This window comes from Triticum aestivum, chromosome 2A, assembly GCF_018294505.1.
Source record: "Triticum aestivum cultivar Chinese Spring chromosome 2A, IWGSC CS RefSeq v2.1, whole genome shotgun sequence".
Taxonomy (NCBI): Eukaryota; Viridiplantae; Streptophyta; class Magnoliopsida; order Poales; family Poaceae; genus Triticum; species Triticum aestivum.
The window spans coordinates 584799078-584813453 of NC_057797.1; positions in this window are offsets into that span (position 1 = coordinate 584799078).

Here is a 14376-nt window from a genome sequence, read left to right on the forward strand (position 1 = left end):
CCCTCCACCATCTACAGTTCATCCAGCCCTCCACACCACGGGGTCCTGTTCATCCACCCCTCCATGGGCACCCCTCCACCGTCTACTGTTCATCCAGCCCTCCACCACACCACGGGGTCCTATTCATCCAGAGGCAACGCCACCGCTCACTGTTCATCCAACCCCCCCTGCAACGCTCACTGTTCATCCCATCGATCGGCTTCAGTTAGCAGCAACAGCGAAGGAATCGCTCGATCGGGTTCAGTTAACAGCCATCGATCGATCACTCGGGTTCAGTCATGCGTAGCCTGTAGTGTAATCGCTCGGGTTCAGTTAGAGCCCAACGCCTCGCTCGGGTTCAGTTAGAGCCAACACCTCCCACACACGCGTGTACGTGTACGAGAGAAACGCGCATCGCTCGGCCCCCGACCTCCCACCGTAACCGGGAACTCCCCAAAATTTTCCTCCCCCTCACTTCTACCACGGTTTTTTCTGTCATGGACGGCCCAAAGAATGTCATGCAGCCGCGTCTCCGGCCCGCCCAGGACGAAAAGCCCATTTTCTGTCATGATTTTTTGTCATAGAAGTAGGAGCCCACCACATCTATGATGATACCGGGTTTTGTCACAATTATCATCATAGAAGTGTCATATGTATGACAGAAAAAATTTCGTTCGGCCCAAAATGTCACGGATGTGTCTTTTTTTGTAGTGGCTGCACATGTTCCTCAGACTTGTTCTGACTGTCACTCTAATCATACATCTCTGCAAACTCACTGATAGCAGACCCTGTGAATTGATGTAGATGAGATAGAGATGAGCATCACAAAGTGCAAAGTTTTTGCAAAACAGATGACTTAAAAACTTAGTTCTAGTTCTCCACAGAAAGCATTTCGGAGCTACCAATTTGTAAACTCGGTGATACCGAAGCAGCTTTTGGAACCTAAACTAGTGAACTTGGTCAGACCGAGTCATAGTTCGGTGGCACCGAGACTGCTAGGGTTTCACAGAGAATCGAACTCGGTCACACCGATTTGTAGTTTTCAGTCAGACCGAAAATTGCAAGTGCTATGGCCTAAGCCAAATCGGTGAGACCGATTTCTACAACTCGGTCGGTCCGAGATGAGTTCGGTGGAGACCTAACCCTAAATTTTCAAATCAAATCTAACCTAAAGGATGTTTTCAGTCGATAGAGTGTTTGCATATGTGGTAAGGATCATGGCAAAACAATGTGCTATGAATCAGAAGTAAAAGAATAGCACAAGGGTTGAACCCATACCCTAGTTTGGTGGGAGTTCGCTACGGCGACAACGGCAGAGCAGATTTCCGTTGACGGTGATGGAAACTAGCGGCGGGAGGTCGCTGGCAGCGAGGAGACGATCCAGAGACCTGAGGAGGCAAAGCAGGACACACGCGCGGGCTGAGGAGTTTGAAGAAATTTCCAAAATCTCACCCATGGGTATATATATATCCCGACCCTATCAGTGTGACCGAGTGGAACAACTCGGTGGCATCGAGATGCAGAATCGCAAGTGGTTACTGCAACTCGGTGTGACCAAAAAGATTGAAAACCTAGATCAACTTAGTGATCTCGGTGTGACCGAAATGGATGACTCGGTCATACCGAAATGCACAAAGAGGTTTTGGAAGTTTAAGTCTATGACGAATCGGGGACTCCGAGTGCTCCTCACACAGAGTGGTTCGAATCTGACTTGATCAAACTTTGTGGTGTAGCATGAATAGAGTTTGAGATGAGAAAAGCATAGATAGTTAGAGGAAGTCCTTAGGCATTCTTGTCCATCCATTTGGCAAAAGAGAAAAAAGCCAAACAATCAAGGCAACAAATGGATGTCCTCAAATGAGTAAAACATGCAACCAACATGCTCACACAACAAGATGGCAAATGAAATATGTGGCAAAGCATGCACAATCACTCTAGCATCTATCAAGCAATTTGGCGATGACTAGGTCATCTATATATGAGTATATTGACCGAGGAGTCAAATGAGAACATTTGATCGTAGGTCATACTCATCGTTTAAGCACAAGTGGGGTCACCACTTTTACATAATGCATTATTGTGTTCACATCGTTAGAGTCTCTTTAGCTCAATTGATTAGAGTAAAGCTCCCCCTAGATGTGATATTCCCCTTAGGAGGGATGAACTAACCTTGGGTTTTTTTGATGACGACTTCATGTAGGTGTTGAAGATGTAGGTGCTCAAAGTTGATGTGGATCATTTGGAGCAATCCTTTGGAGTGAGTTGCACTTTCAATACCTGCACGGGTTAGTCCCACAAGGAACAAACAAGGATATCCATAGACATAGAGTGATATTCACCTGAGATGTCCCTTGTCTTACCAACAAGAGGGTTTGTGTCATGGATTTGTCACGGCAGATGTCCTAGTGTGAGGACTTAGTCGTGAGGCCAATGCATCTATGTGGTAACTTGAGAGGGGTTGATCGGGACGAGAGACGCAACACATAAGATAAAGATTTAGACAGCTTCGGTCCCCGGGAAACATCATCCGGTAATAGCCCTACATGTTGTTTGTGGCAAGGTCTCATTATGCTCATGAGGGAGACGCCGTAAATCCGGCTCTCCTCTCTTTGTGTCTAGCCTTAATGATTCTTTTCTTGCCCCCTCCTCTTGGGGTGCCCCGCCCCTCCTTATATAAGTTGAAGGGGCGGGCATGTAGAGTCAAACTCAGATTAGGACTTAACCTCTTTTGACGTCTTACCATGGGCTTCTTAACGTCTTGGGCTTCTTAACGTAAGCCGGTTTACAACCCGGCTTACAATCTAGCTTACAATCTGGCTTAACTGTCTGGCTTAACTATCCGGCTTACATGACTGTGTCTGCCGGCTTACAATGCTTGACTGTGTCTGCCGGCTTACATGGCTGTGTCTGCCGGCTTACATGACTGTGTTTGCTGGCTAACAATGCTTAACAGTGTCCGCCGGCTTAACCTGCTTAACTGTTCTCGCCAGCTTATAGTCTGTCGGATCACCAATGAAACATCAAGTCCCAGCCGGGTTATATCTCCGTCCGGGTCACACCGTGGGGTATATCCCCGACAATTTGTGACTCCTTGACCTAGTGCAAGATATGGAAGTTGTTTGCACTTGTCCTTGCCAAAATGATATGAGTGAAGTATGTTGGCATAGTCACCCTCAAGAACCCTCTAGTTCTTCTTCTTTGGGATTGATACGTCTCCAACATATCTATAATTTTTGATTGTTCCATGCTATATTATATTCTGTTTTGGACATTATTGGGCTTTATTATACACTTCTATATTATTTTTGGGACTAACCTATTAACCGGTGGCCCAGCCCAGAATTGTTGTTTTTTTGCCTATTTTAGGGTTTCGTAGAAAAAGAATATCAAGCAGAGTCCATACGGAATGAAACCTTCGGGAATGTGATTTTCGGAATGAACATGATCCAGAGGACTTGGACCCTACGTCAAGACATCAACCAGGAGGCCACGAGGTAGGGGGCGCGCCTACCCCCCTGGGCGCACCCTCCACCCTCGTGGGCCCCCTGTTGCTCCACCGACGTACTCCTTCCTCCTATATATACCTATGTACCCCCAAACTACCAGATACGGAGCAAAAACCCTAATTCCACTGCCGTAACTTTATGTATCTACAAGATCCCATCTTGGGGCCTATTCTGGAGCTCCGCCAAAGGGGGCATCGATCACGGAGGGCTTCTACATCAACACCATAGCCTCTCCGATGAAGTGTGAGTAGTTTACTTCAGACGTACGGGTCCATAGTTATTAGCTAGATGGCTTCTTCTCTCTTTTTGGATCTCAATACAAAGTTCTCCCCCTCTCTTGTGGAGATCTATTCGATGTAATCTTGTTTTGCGGTGTGTTTGTTGAGACCGATGAATTGTGGGTTTATGATCAAGTTTATCTATGAACAATATTTGAATCTTCTTTGAATTCTTTTATGTATGATTGGTTATCTTTGCAAGTCTCTTCAAATTATCAGTTTGGTTTTGCCTACTAGATTGATCTTTCTTGCAATGGGAGAAGTGCTTAGCTTTGGGTTCAATCTTGCGGTGTCCTTTCCCAGTGACAGTAGGGGCAGCAAGGCACGTATTGTATTGTTGCCATCGAGGATAACAAGATGGGGTTTATTTCATATTGCATGAGTTTATCCCTCTACATCATGTCATCTTAGTTAAAGCATTACTCTGTTCTCTTGAACTTAATACTCTAGATGCATGCTGGATAGCGGTCGATGAGTGGAGTAATATTAGTAGATGCATGCAGGAGTCGGTCTGCTTGTCTCGGACGTGATGCCTATATACATGATCATGCCTAGATATTCTCATAACTATGCTCAATTCTGTCAATTTCTCAACAGTAATTTGTTTACCCACCGTGAATACTTATGCTCTTGAGAGAAGCCACTAGTGAAACCTATGGCCCCCGGGTCTATCTTCCATCATATTAATATTCCAACACTTAGTTATTTTTATTGCCTTTTATTTTACTTTGCATATTTATCATAAAAATACCAAAAATATTATCTTATCATATCTATCAGATCTCACTCTCGTAAGTGACCGTGTAGGGATTGACAACCCCTTATCGCGTTGGTTGCAAGGATTTATTTGTTTGTGTAGGTGTGAGGGACTCGTGCGTGGCCTCCTACTGGATTGATACCTTGGTTCTCAAAAACTGTGGGAAATACTTACGCTACTTTGCTGCATCACCCTTTCCTCTTCAAGGGAAAACCAACGCAAGTTCTCAAGAGGTAGCAAGAAGGATTTCTGGCGCCGTTGCCGGGGAGGTTCGCTCAAAAGTCAAGACACACCAAGTACCCATCACAAAACCTTATCTCCCGCATTACATTATTTGCCATTTGCCTCTCGTCTTCCTCCCCCCACTTCACCCTTGCCGTTTTATTCGCCCTCTCTCTCTCCATCCTCCCTCTCTTTCTCTATTTGCCTCTTTTTGTCCGTCTCTCGTTTGCTTGTGTGTTGGATTGCTTGCTTATCATGATGGCTCAAGATAACACTAAATTGTTTGACTTTACCAATACCAACAACAATGATTTCCTTAGCACTCCAATTGCTCCTCTTACCGATGCTGAATCTTGTGAAATTAATGTTGCTTTGCTAAATCTTGTCATGAAAGATCCGTTTTCCAGCCTTCCTAGTGAAGATGTCGCTACCCATCTAAATAGCTTCGTTAATTTGTGTGATATGCAAAAGAAGAAAGATATGGATAATGATATTGTTAAATTGAAGCTATTTCCTTTTTCGCTTAGAGATCGTGCTAAAGCTTGGTTTCGTCTTTGCCTAAAAACAGTATTGATTCGTGGAATAAGTGCAAAGATGCTTTTATCTCTATGTATTTTCCTCCCGCTAAGATCATCTCTCTTAGAAACGATATTATGAATTTTAAGCAACTTGATCATGAACATGTTCCACAAGCTTGGGAGAGGATGAAATTAGTGATACGTAATTTCCCTACGCATGGTTTGAATTTGTGGATGATTATACAAATTTTTTATGTTGGATTGAATTTCGCTTCTAGAAATATTTTAGATTCGGCCGCGGAGGCACTTTTATGGAAATCACTTTAGGAGAAACTACTAAACTCCTAGATAATATTATGGTTAATTATTCTCAATGGCACACTGAAAGATCTACTAATAAGAAAGTGCATGTGATAGAAGAAATTAATGTTTTGAGTGGAAAGATGGATGAATGTCGGCGTTCTGGGAACGGGGGTCCCCAGACTTGCCTTCCTGCGGCCTGCGGCGTGGCTCAAAGGGGGGCCCAGCACGGCCCATCTTCATCAACACAGACCCAAGACCCTCGCGAGGGGCCAAGCCTCGCGGGGCGGATGACACGGAGCTTTCTCAGGCACGGCCTCGTCAGGCTGGCTCGCGAGGAGGCGGAGATATCAAGGCGGGGTACCTTATGAGGTGCCCGTGACGCAAGCCATGATGACCAAGGGCGCCAGGCGGGCGCCAGCCCGCGCAGTGTCCTCCTTTCCTCTTTGGTGCAAAGGGAGCAAGCGCAGCCGCGGAGTACCGAGGCATCAGGCAAAGGTTGCCATTTCGGTGCAACAAGACCAAGACCAGGAGGACTGCAAGACGGAGGTCATTGTGGAGCCCAAGACGGCGTCACCACCAGAGCTTTGTGCAGGCGAAGACTACTTTTGTCAGGATAGATGGTACTAGCTGTCCCCCTTCAAATTAGCCCGCCATTGTTGGCCCCCTTCCCGCTCGATATTTGGGAAGAAGACTAGGGCCTCTATAAATAGGACCAGCCACCCAGAGGTCAAGGACGAAGAAGAGAAGATCGAAATTAGAGAGAGAGAGAGAAGGGTGACGAACTCCTCCTAGCAGTTCGTCCCCCCCCCAGCCAAGAACAGACCCTCGCGAGGCTGTTCTTCCTTGTATTGTTCTTCATCATCAGCCCAAGAGGCAATCCACCACGCCACACACTGGAATAGGGTATTACACCACAACGGTGGCCCGAACCAGTATAAACCCCATGTCTCTCGTGTTGTTCTTTCCATAGCTTAGATCTTAGCGAGGCGGAGGGGTGCAGGTAGGTAGGAGGCAAAATCTCCGCGCGCACCCCAGTGTTCGAACCTCAAGGGTCTGCCGGAACCCGAAATCCGACATTTGGTGCGCCAGGTAGGGGTGCGCCGGAATTCGTTCACCACCCCGTTCTCCTCCGCCCATCGCGCCCATGTCTGGCGCTCGTCGGGCCCGCGCCGAGCGCCGGGCCGCTCTCGCTTCCCGTGTCACCCAGACGGCTCCTGTCGGCGAGCGTCCTCGCTGTTCCCCGTCACCTGCCGTCAATGACGCCACCGGCCCGACGGGGGACGAGCAGCAAGCATCGTCTCAGCATCCGTCCGTGCGGCAAGACGGCCGCACCACTACTCCCTCGCTCACCCCAGCTGGTTCTTCGTCCCGCGCGCTCCGCGCACCCATGGAGGCTCGAGCTGCGCTCATCGCGGCAAACGAGCTCCCGCGCTACCGTCCCGTCGACGACGTCTACTAAGAATGGCTCGACCGCGTCGCCGAGCTCGTCCGCGCCGCAGGGGGCTCTCCTGCGCCGTCCAATCCGCTGCACCGCACCCCGCCCCGCACGGGCGACTAGGCTCCAGCGGCGCCCCGGCCGCCTCCTCCTCAATAAGGCGCCATGGCTCCAAGGCGCGGGGTCCCTGGGCGAAACCCGCTCCGTCAGGTGCCAGCGCGGCAAGAGCAGAGCTGCCAAGAAGTCCCTCGCCCGCAAGAAGCTGCCCGGGCGCTCCCTGCTCCAGCACGTCGCGACCATGCTCCTACTCCCGCACGTCAAGACCCCATGCTGCTCCCAGCTGCAACGCGTGGGGACATGCAAGACCAAGCTCTGCGTCACCCAAGGCCTCCCGTGGCCACAGCAGGCTGTCGTGCCTTCACCACCGAGCTACGCAGCGTCGTGTGGCCCGGCAAGTTCAAGCCAGACCTGCCTCCTCGTTACGACGGCACGGCCGACCCTGCGGAGTTCCTCCAGCTCTATGAGCTGGGCATCGAAGCTGCCAACGGAGACGAGAAGGTCATGGCGAACTGGTTCCCCATGGCGCTCAAGGACGGGGCCCGCACCTGGCTCCTGAACCTGGCTCCAGGCACGATCTCCTCCTGGGACGAGATGCGCACCCGCTTCATCGCCAACTTCCAAGGTACTCGCGACCGGCCACCCGCCGTGAGCGACATGCGCTGCATCAAGCAACAACCCGGGGAGACCCTGCAGAAGTACATCCAGTGCTTCAACAACGCACGCCTCAAGATTCCCAAGGTGACCGAGGAGGCCATCATCTCAGCCTTCTCCCACGGCGTGCGCGATGTCAATATGAAGGAGGAGCTGGCGATGCATGAAGACCTGTGCACTTCCTTGGAGCTGTTCAACTTGGCAACCAAGTGCACCAGGGCTGAGGAAGGGCGTCTCTCCCTCCTCGAGCTGCCTGCCGCAGACCCAGAAGAGAGGAAGCCCAAGGCCAAGGATGTGAAGCGCAAGGGGGCTGCCGTGCTTGCGGCAGAACCAGACACCAAGCGGGGCAGAGATCAGCCCGAACCTTCCAAGGGCAGTCGGTACTATGTGTACCACGACCTCCACACCCACAACACCAACGAATGTCAAGAGCTCCGAGCCGTGCAAGAAGGAAGGATCGGCCGTCGCCCCGACCGCGGTGACCGGGGCTACGGTCGAGGAGGAGGAAGGAACGCAAGACGCTGGGAAGACCATGGCCCGCGCCAAGGGTGGCGCGATCAACCTCGCGAGGATCGCTGGCAAGACCCGCCTCACGATAGAGACTGGAGGGATCACCCTCACGAGGATCGCCCGCAAGGCAACGCAGGCCTCCCTCTGCTGCTGCCGCAGCCAAGGAGAAACGAGAACCGCCACCAGGACGAGGGGGCTGGGGGCTTCCCAGAGCCGCGCGCGATCGCCTGCATCCTGGGCGGGGCTCAAGCCCCAGCCTCTCAACACATCTTTAAGCAGTTCACCCACGAAGTGAATGCAGTCCTCCCTAGGCTCGAAGCCACGCGCCCTCTTAGGTGGTCGGCGTGCGCCATCATGTTTAGCTCAGCAGATCAGCTCAAGTGTGCGGCTACAGCCGGAGTCCTCCCGATGCTTTGTTCCCCAATCATCAGCAACGTGGTGGTCACCAGGACCCCCATCGATGGCGGGGCAGGGCTCAACGTCCTATCCGTGGAAACATTCAACAATCTCCAAGTGCCCTACAGCCAGCTTCAGCCAACCAAGCCTTTCTCCGGAATCACCGACGGCTCCACGGTCCCGATTGGGCAGGTCCGCCTCCCTGTCACCTTCGGGGCACGCGACAACTACCGCACCGAGCTCATCGACTTCGACGTCGCTCACATTCACCTGCCGTACAACGCCATCCTTGGGTACCCAGGGCTGGCCAAGTTCATGGCTGTAACTCACCACGGCTACAACATCCTCAAGATGCCAGGAAGTGGCGGAGTCATCACGGTGCCCTGTGAAGAGAAGGACGCGGTGTGTTCCCTGGAACGAGCCTTTCAGGCCGCGTCACTGGAAGACCCGGATCACGGAAGCAGGAGGCTTCCTGAGACCGCCCCCAAGAAGAAGAAGACATCATCCGTCCCGGCCCCTCAGGAGGCAAGCCCCTCTGGGCCCGCGCCTGCCAAGGGGGAACCTCCTTCCATCGCATAGGAAAGTGCGCCCGGCGCCCTCCACGGGCAGGGCTCGGGGGCTCTCCCTTGGAGGGCCACCGACCTAGCTAGGGTCACGAGGGAGGCGCTTGGGCACCACATGGAGGCGTGTTTCGAAGCACGTTTCCCTCAAGAAGGAGTAAGGCAAGGAGAGCCAGACCCTCAAGAGTTCATCAGCAAGGCCATTCAGGAGCTACAGGAGTCAAGAGTCATGAAAGGCGGCCGCCGTCTACCAGCAGTGGCTCCCCATCCAGGCGAGGATGGTGGGCTGCGCGTCTGCATCGACATACCAGGGCTCAACCGAGTCGCCTCTCTGGAGCGTCTCAGGCCCTCGCGAGTGGGGCGCTGCGGAGGTCCACCCCACAGCTACGTCCGCATGCCTTACGGCTTGCCGAACGCGGCTGCCACGTACCAGTGCCTCATGAGGGGCATCACGGAGGCACAAGAGGCCAGGCGTTCTATAGCCCTGGCAAAGATGGAGATGGTCCGCGAGGAGCCGCCAACGCCTCCGGAGCCTCCCGAGGCCCCTGGGCCTGGGGGCTCGTGAGGATCGGCTTCCGCGGCCCATCGAGTCTGCTACACCAACACCCCTTCGTCCTCAACGTCATCAAGTGACATCTTTCAAGTTTCATTTCCAGCTGGGAGCGCCCCCAAGGGCTGCATTATTCCCAGGCCGCGTGGGTCCGTCCCTGCGGCGTGTATCCCTTTTATTTCATGCTGTTAGCTTACCTTGTTGGGGGCTCCCCTCGGGCTGCATGATCCCCAAGTCGCTCGGGCCAGACCCAGCGGCATGTATCCCATTTGCGTTTATTTCCGGTTATGCGTTCGACCCACCATGCTTGATTATTTGATGCCGGTCCATGGCACCTCTTCTTCTCCATGCCGACCACTTGCACGTTAAAGGGGAGGGGGGTACCTGAGCATCACGACTCAGGGCTCTTACTGGCTCTCCAGCCCTCACCCTCTGGCCTTGTCCACGGCATCGCGACCTGGCATACCAGCGACGGCTGAGACCAGCTCAAGGGCCGGGACCCGAGGACGTAGAGTGCTGGCATCTAACCAAATTTGCAGGGACACATCACAAGATAAGGCCCAGTGCCAGGCGCAACCCGCCTAGAGGTAAGGCCCCGTGAGTCCCGCGCTGGCGCACGGGTGCCCAGATACACCTCGCCAGGCCCTACCGTGCGAGCCACGTGTCAGGGCGGGGCTGTACACGCCCCGGGGGCTCCTCCCGGAGGGGGGCCCCCTCCCACGTACCAGTGGAAGCACCATGCTCCGCGCTGGCTGACGACACTGCCGAGGAGTGGTTATGCCCGTACACATACGGAAGCGCTATGCTCCGCGCTGGTGATAAACAACTAAGGGTGGCCCCCGAGCCGCATCAACCTCAGGGAGCCCAAAGCTCAGTGTCTAGCCTCATCGTAACGCCTCCCCTAGGGAGTGCCGCACGAGGGGGCTGGGCACGGGGCTGCACCTGGGTCACGCCCAGACGCATGCTGCCCAGCCAGGCCCCCCCCCCGGGCCTGGTTCATCGCCCGTCTCTCCCCGAGCGGAGCCAAGGTATGAAGGCCGTTTGAGCGTCAAGGGGGACTCCTGAGCATCATGACTCAGGAGCCTAACTGGTCACGTAGCCCCTCGCTCCTTAGTTCCGAAAGGCTAACGGTGGTTGAGGTATGCGCGCGGCCGGGCTCTGCAGACGTAGAACGGTAGATCCACCCACATCACACCTCCCAACTTGCTGTTCATGCACCAAGGGGGACTCCTAAGCATCGCAACTCAGGAGCCTAACTTGTCATGTAGCCCCTCACTCCTTGGCCCCGTCCTGGTTTCCGGTTGGGACTAACGCTGGGTGAGGCATGCGCGGGGCCGGGCTCTGCCGGCGTAGAACATAAGCAAGTAGGAAGGAAAAGCGCAAATTTCAAGGAATTGAAAAGCAAATATTATAGTTCACACTGTTATCTCAATGCCAAACGCAAGTTTAAACGCCTCCCCGAGGCATGATACATGTGCAGGAATTAAAGGCAGGACAGGAGCCACAACGGAGTCACTTGTCGGCGGTGGAGCAGCACGGAGTGGGTTCGCCTCATGGAGCAGTGGGGTCGGCAGCGCCTTGCTTCGGCTTGGTGCTGAAGGACCGGAACTTCCCCAGCAGAGCCTCCGCGTGACCCTTCACGGCCTTCAAGAGCACGAACCAGGAAGGGAAGCAGCTTGGCAGGGTTGTCCTCGGCGCCAGCCAGCGGGCTCTCCAGGCCGCTGTCGTAAAGCATCCTCAGCGAGGAGCGAGCCTTCGCCTCCATCTCCGTGAAGGCCACGCGGTCCTCGGCAAGAACCAGGGCCTTGTCATTCAGCTCGGCCTTCCTCGCCCCCAACTCCTGCTCCAGCGCGCCTAGGCGGTCGCGGCGCTTCCTGAGCTTGACCTCCCTCTCCTTGACGGCCGCCTCGCGAGCCTTCACGCCTTCTTCCTGCTCTTGGCGAAGGCGGGCCTCTTTCGCGAGCTGGTCCCACAGGCCTTGTAGCTCGTCCTCCAGCGCCTTGCAGCGACCACGGACGTCGACCACCTCCCCCAGGGCTGCGTCACGAGCAGCCTTCGCCTCAAGGACATCCTGCTTCTCCTCATCGCAAGCCGTCGAGGCCTGGACCAGCGCCGCCCGAATCAAAGCGTCGGAGCGAACCCATCCTGAAGCCAGATCCAAGCGCCCGGCCACCAAGCGAGGGTCGGCGCCAAGAAGATCCTGCCGCAGTCGGTCCAGCTCAGCAGCAGCACGATCCAGAACGGCAGAAGGAGTCGGAGAGATAGCAGCCGGTGGAGTAGGAGGAGAAGGCGGCAGCGCGGCCACAACATCCTGCGGCGGAGTCTGCTGCGCCCCAACGGCTGTAGTGGCGGCGACAGGCAAGGACACCTCGGGAGTCACTTGGGCCGTGGGGGCTGAGCTCGCCCCAGCCGGCTCAGCCAGGCCTCACGAGGACGACCGGGCAGGAGAAGCTTGTGCGTCGCGGGCACCCTTCTTCGCGGGCAGAGGCGCTGCCACGGATGGAACCTCAGGAGCTCCCTTCGGCTTCTTTGCTGCGGGCGCCAGCCTATCCAAGAGATGCGGACGTCAAGCCTCAGAAGCAGAACAAGAAATAAAGACAAGAATCAAACGCTTACGGGACGTTGCCAGTGAGCTCGAGCGGCCTCCGGCCAAATTTGAAGCCTGAAAGCCGGCTGGAAGGGTCAACCTCGGGGAGCTTGGAAGCAGAAGGTGCGTCTGCGATCCGCTTCGGGGCCGGGGCAGACCCGCGGGAGATCAGCCCGGTCCTGTCCTTCTTCGGAATCGGGGGCAAGCTCCCGCCGTCCTGCTCGTCATCATCCTCGTCGTCATTGCTCGGAGAGAGAGGAGGAGAATGCGGGACCTACGCCAGGGGAGGGGAGCCCTCGACTCTCCGTCGGTCGCCTCGGAGTCAGGCCCTTTTTCCCACTCCCCTCCTTCCTCCTCTTCACTGGAGTCGTCGGAGGACACGTCCACCGATTCCCCGGGAGTTTCCATGGGCATGGGCCCGTCCCCATTGAAGACGGGCATGGACTCCACTACCTGCTCCCAGTCGTCGCGGAGGAACAAGGGCGTAGGAGCGCCCTCCAACCTCGCCACATCGCCCCCGACCAGAGATTGGAGGACCGCAGCCAGATCTCCGTCGGCCAAGGCCGCGGGGCTCGGATGGGGCCTCCACATCGGAAGTGAGTACTGCCGAAGCGGAGCCAGCTGGTGCACCAGGAATTCCCTCAGCAGTGACGCGCCGGTCAGCTTCGCCGCCGCCATGTTGGCTGGCCTCAGATCCGCGTCCATCTTCTCCAACACCAGCTTTGCGCGGGGGTCCGCGAGCTCCGCTCGACCCCAATCGCTGGAGCTCGTGGGCTGCTCCATGGGCAAGATCAGCCGAGGGTGGATGCGCCCAGCATCCGCTAAGACCCACTTGCTCCTGAAGCCCTCAATCCTTTTCCCGGGGTTCGAGATGGCAATGGCTCCACCGTACGCGATGAAGCTCGCGCACGCGGAAGCAGGACCGCGAGAGGTCCGGAGGTAGAAGTAGTGGCGCAGCAAGGCCACTGAGGGCTGCACCCCTACGTGAGCCTCGCAGTAATAGGCGAAGATTGCCAGGAGAAGGACGGAGTTGGGGTGGAGATGCAAAGCCTGTAGCTTGTAATGGCGGAGGACAGAGAAGAAGAACTCGGAGAAGGGAGGCACCAGGCCAGCAGCAATGGCACTTATGAAGAATGGATAGAAGGTGCTCCCTTGACCCTCAGGGGTGGTGGAGCCGGCCTTGAACTACTTCGCCCCGTCAATGCCCCGCGCCGCCTCCATCCGGTGCAACCGGGCGAGGCTCGCCTCCGACACGTTCGGTGAGTCCAGGGCAGACGAGTACCAAGCTACGGCCGGGGGCTGACGAGGCGCCATGGCTTCCTAGGTCATGCGGTTGGAGTAGATCTGGAAATTTTGGAGGAAGGAAGGAGAGGCGCAAGAAAGGGGATCTGAGCAGCAACCGGAGAAAGCAAAAAGCAAAGCCTAGGCGGATGTCGCTCCTTTATCAACTCGCGCGGTTGCTAAGGCGCTCACGTCCAATCAACCGCCACGCGGCGCCCAAGGCCGCATGCTGTTAGGGCCCGCGGCGCTTCGCTCTTGCCCTTCCGCCTCCCTGCATGGCCAAGTCCGGGCGCGCCTTGGGCCCGAGGGCTACTGTCGGCGTTTTGGGAACGGGGGTCCCCAGACTTGCCTGCCTGCGGCCGGCGGCGTGGCTCAAAGGGGGGCCCAGCACGGCCCATCTTCATCAACACAGACCCAAGACCCTCGCGAGGGGCCAAGCCTCGCGGGGCGGACGACACGGAGCTTCCTCAGGCACGGCCTCGTCGGGCTGGCTCGCGAGGAGGCGGAGAGATCAAGGCGGGGTACCTTATGAGGTGCCCGTGACGCAAGCCATGACGACCAAGGGCGCCAGGCGGGCGCCAGCCCGCGCAGTGTCCTCCTATCCTCTTTGGTGCAAAGGGAGCAAGCGCAGCCGTGGAGTATCGAGGCATCAGGCAAAGGTTGCCATTTCGGTGCAACAAGACCAAGACCAGGAGGACTGCAAGATAGAGGTCATTGTGGATCCCAAGACGGCGTCACCACCAGAGCTTTGTGCAGGCGAAGACTACTTTTGTCAGGATAGCT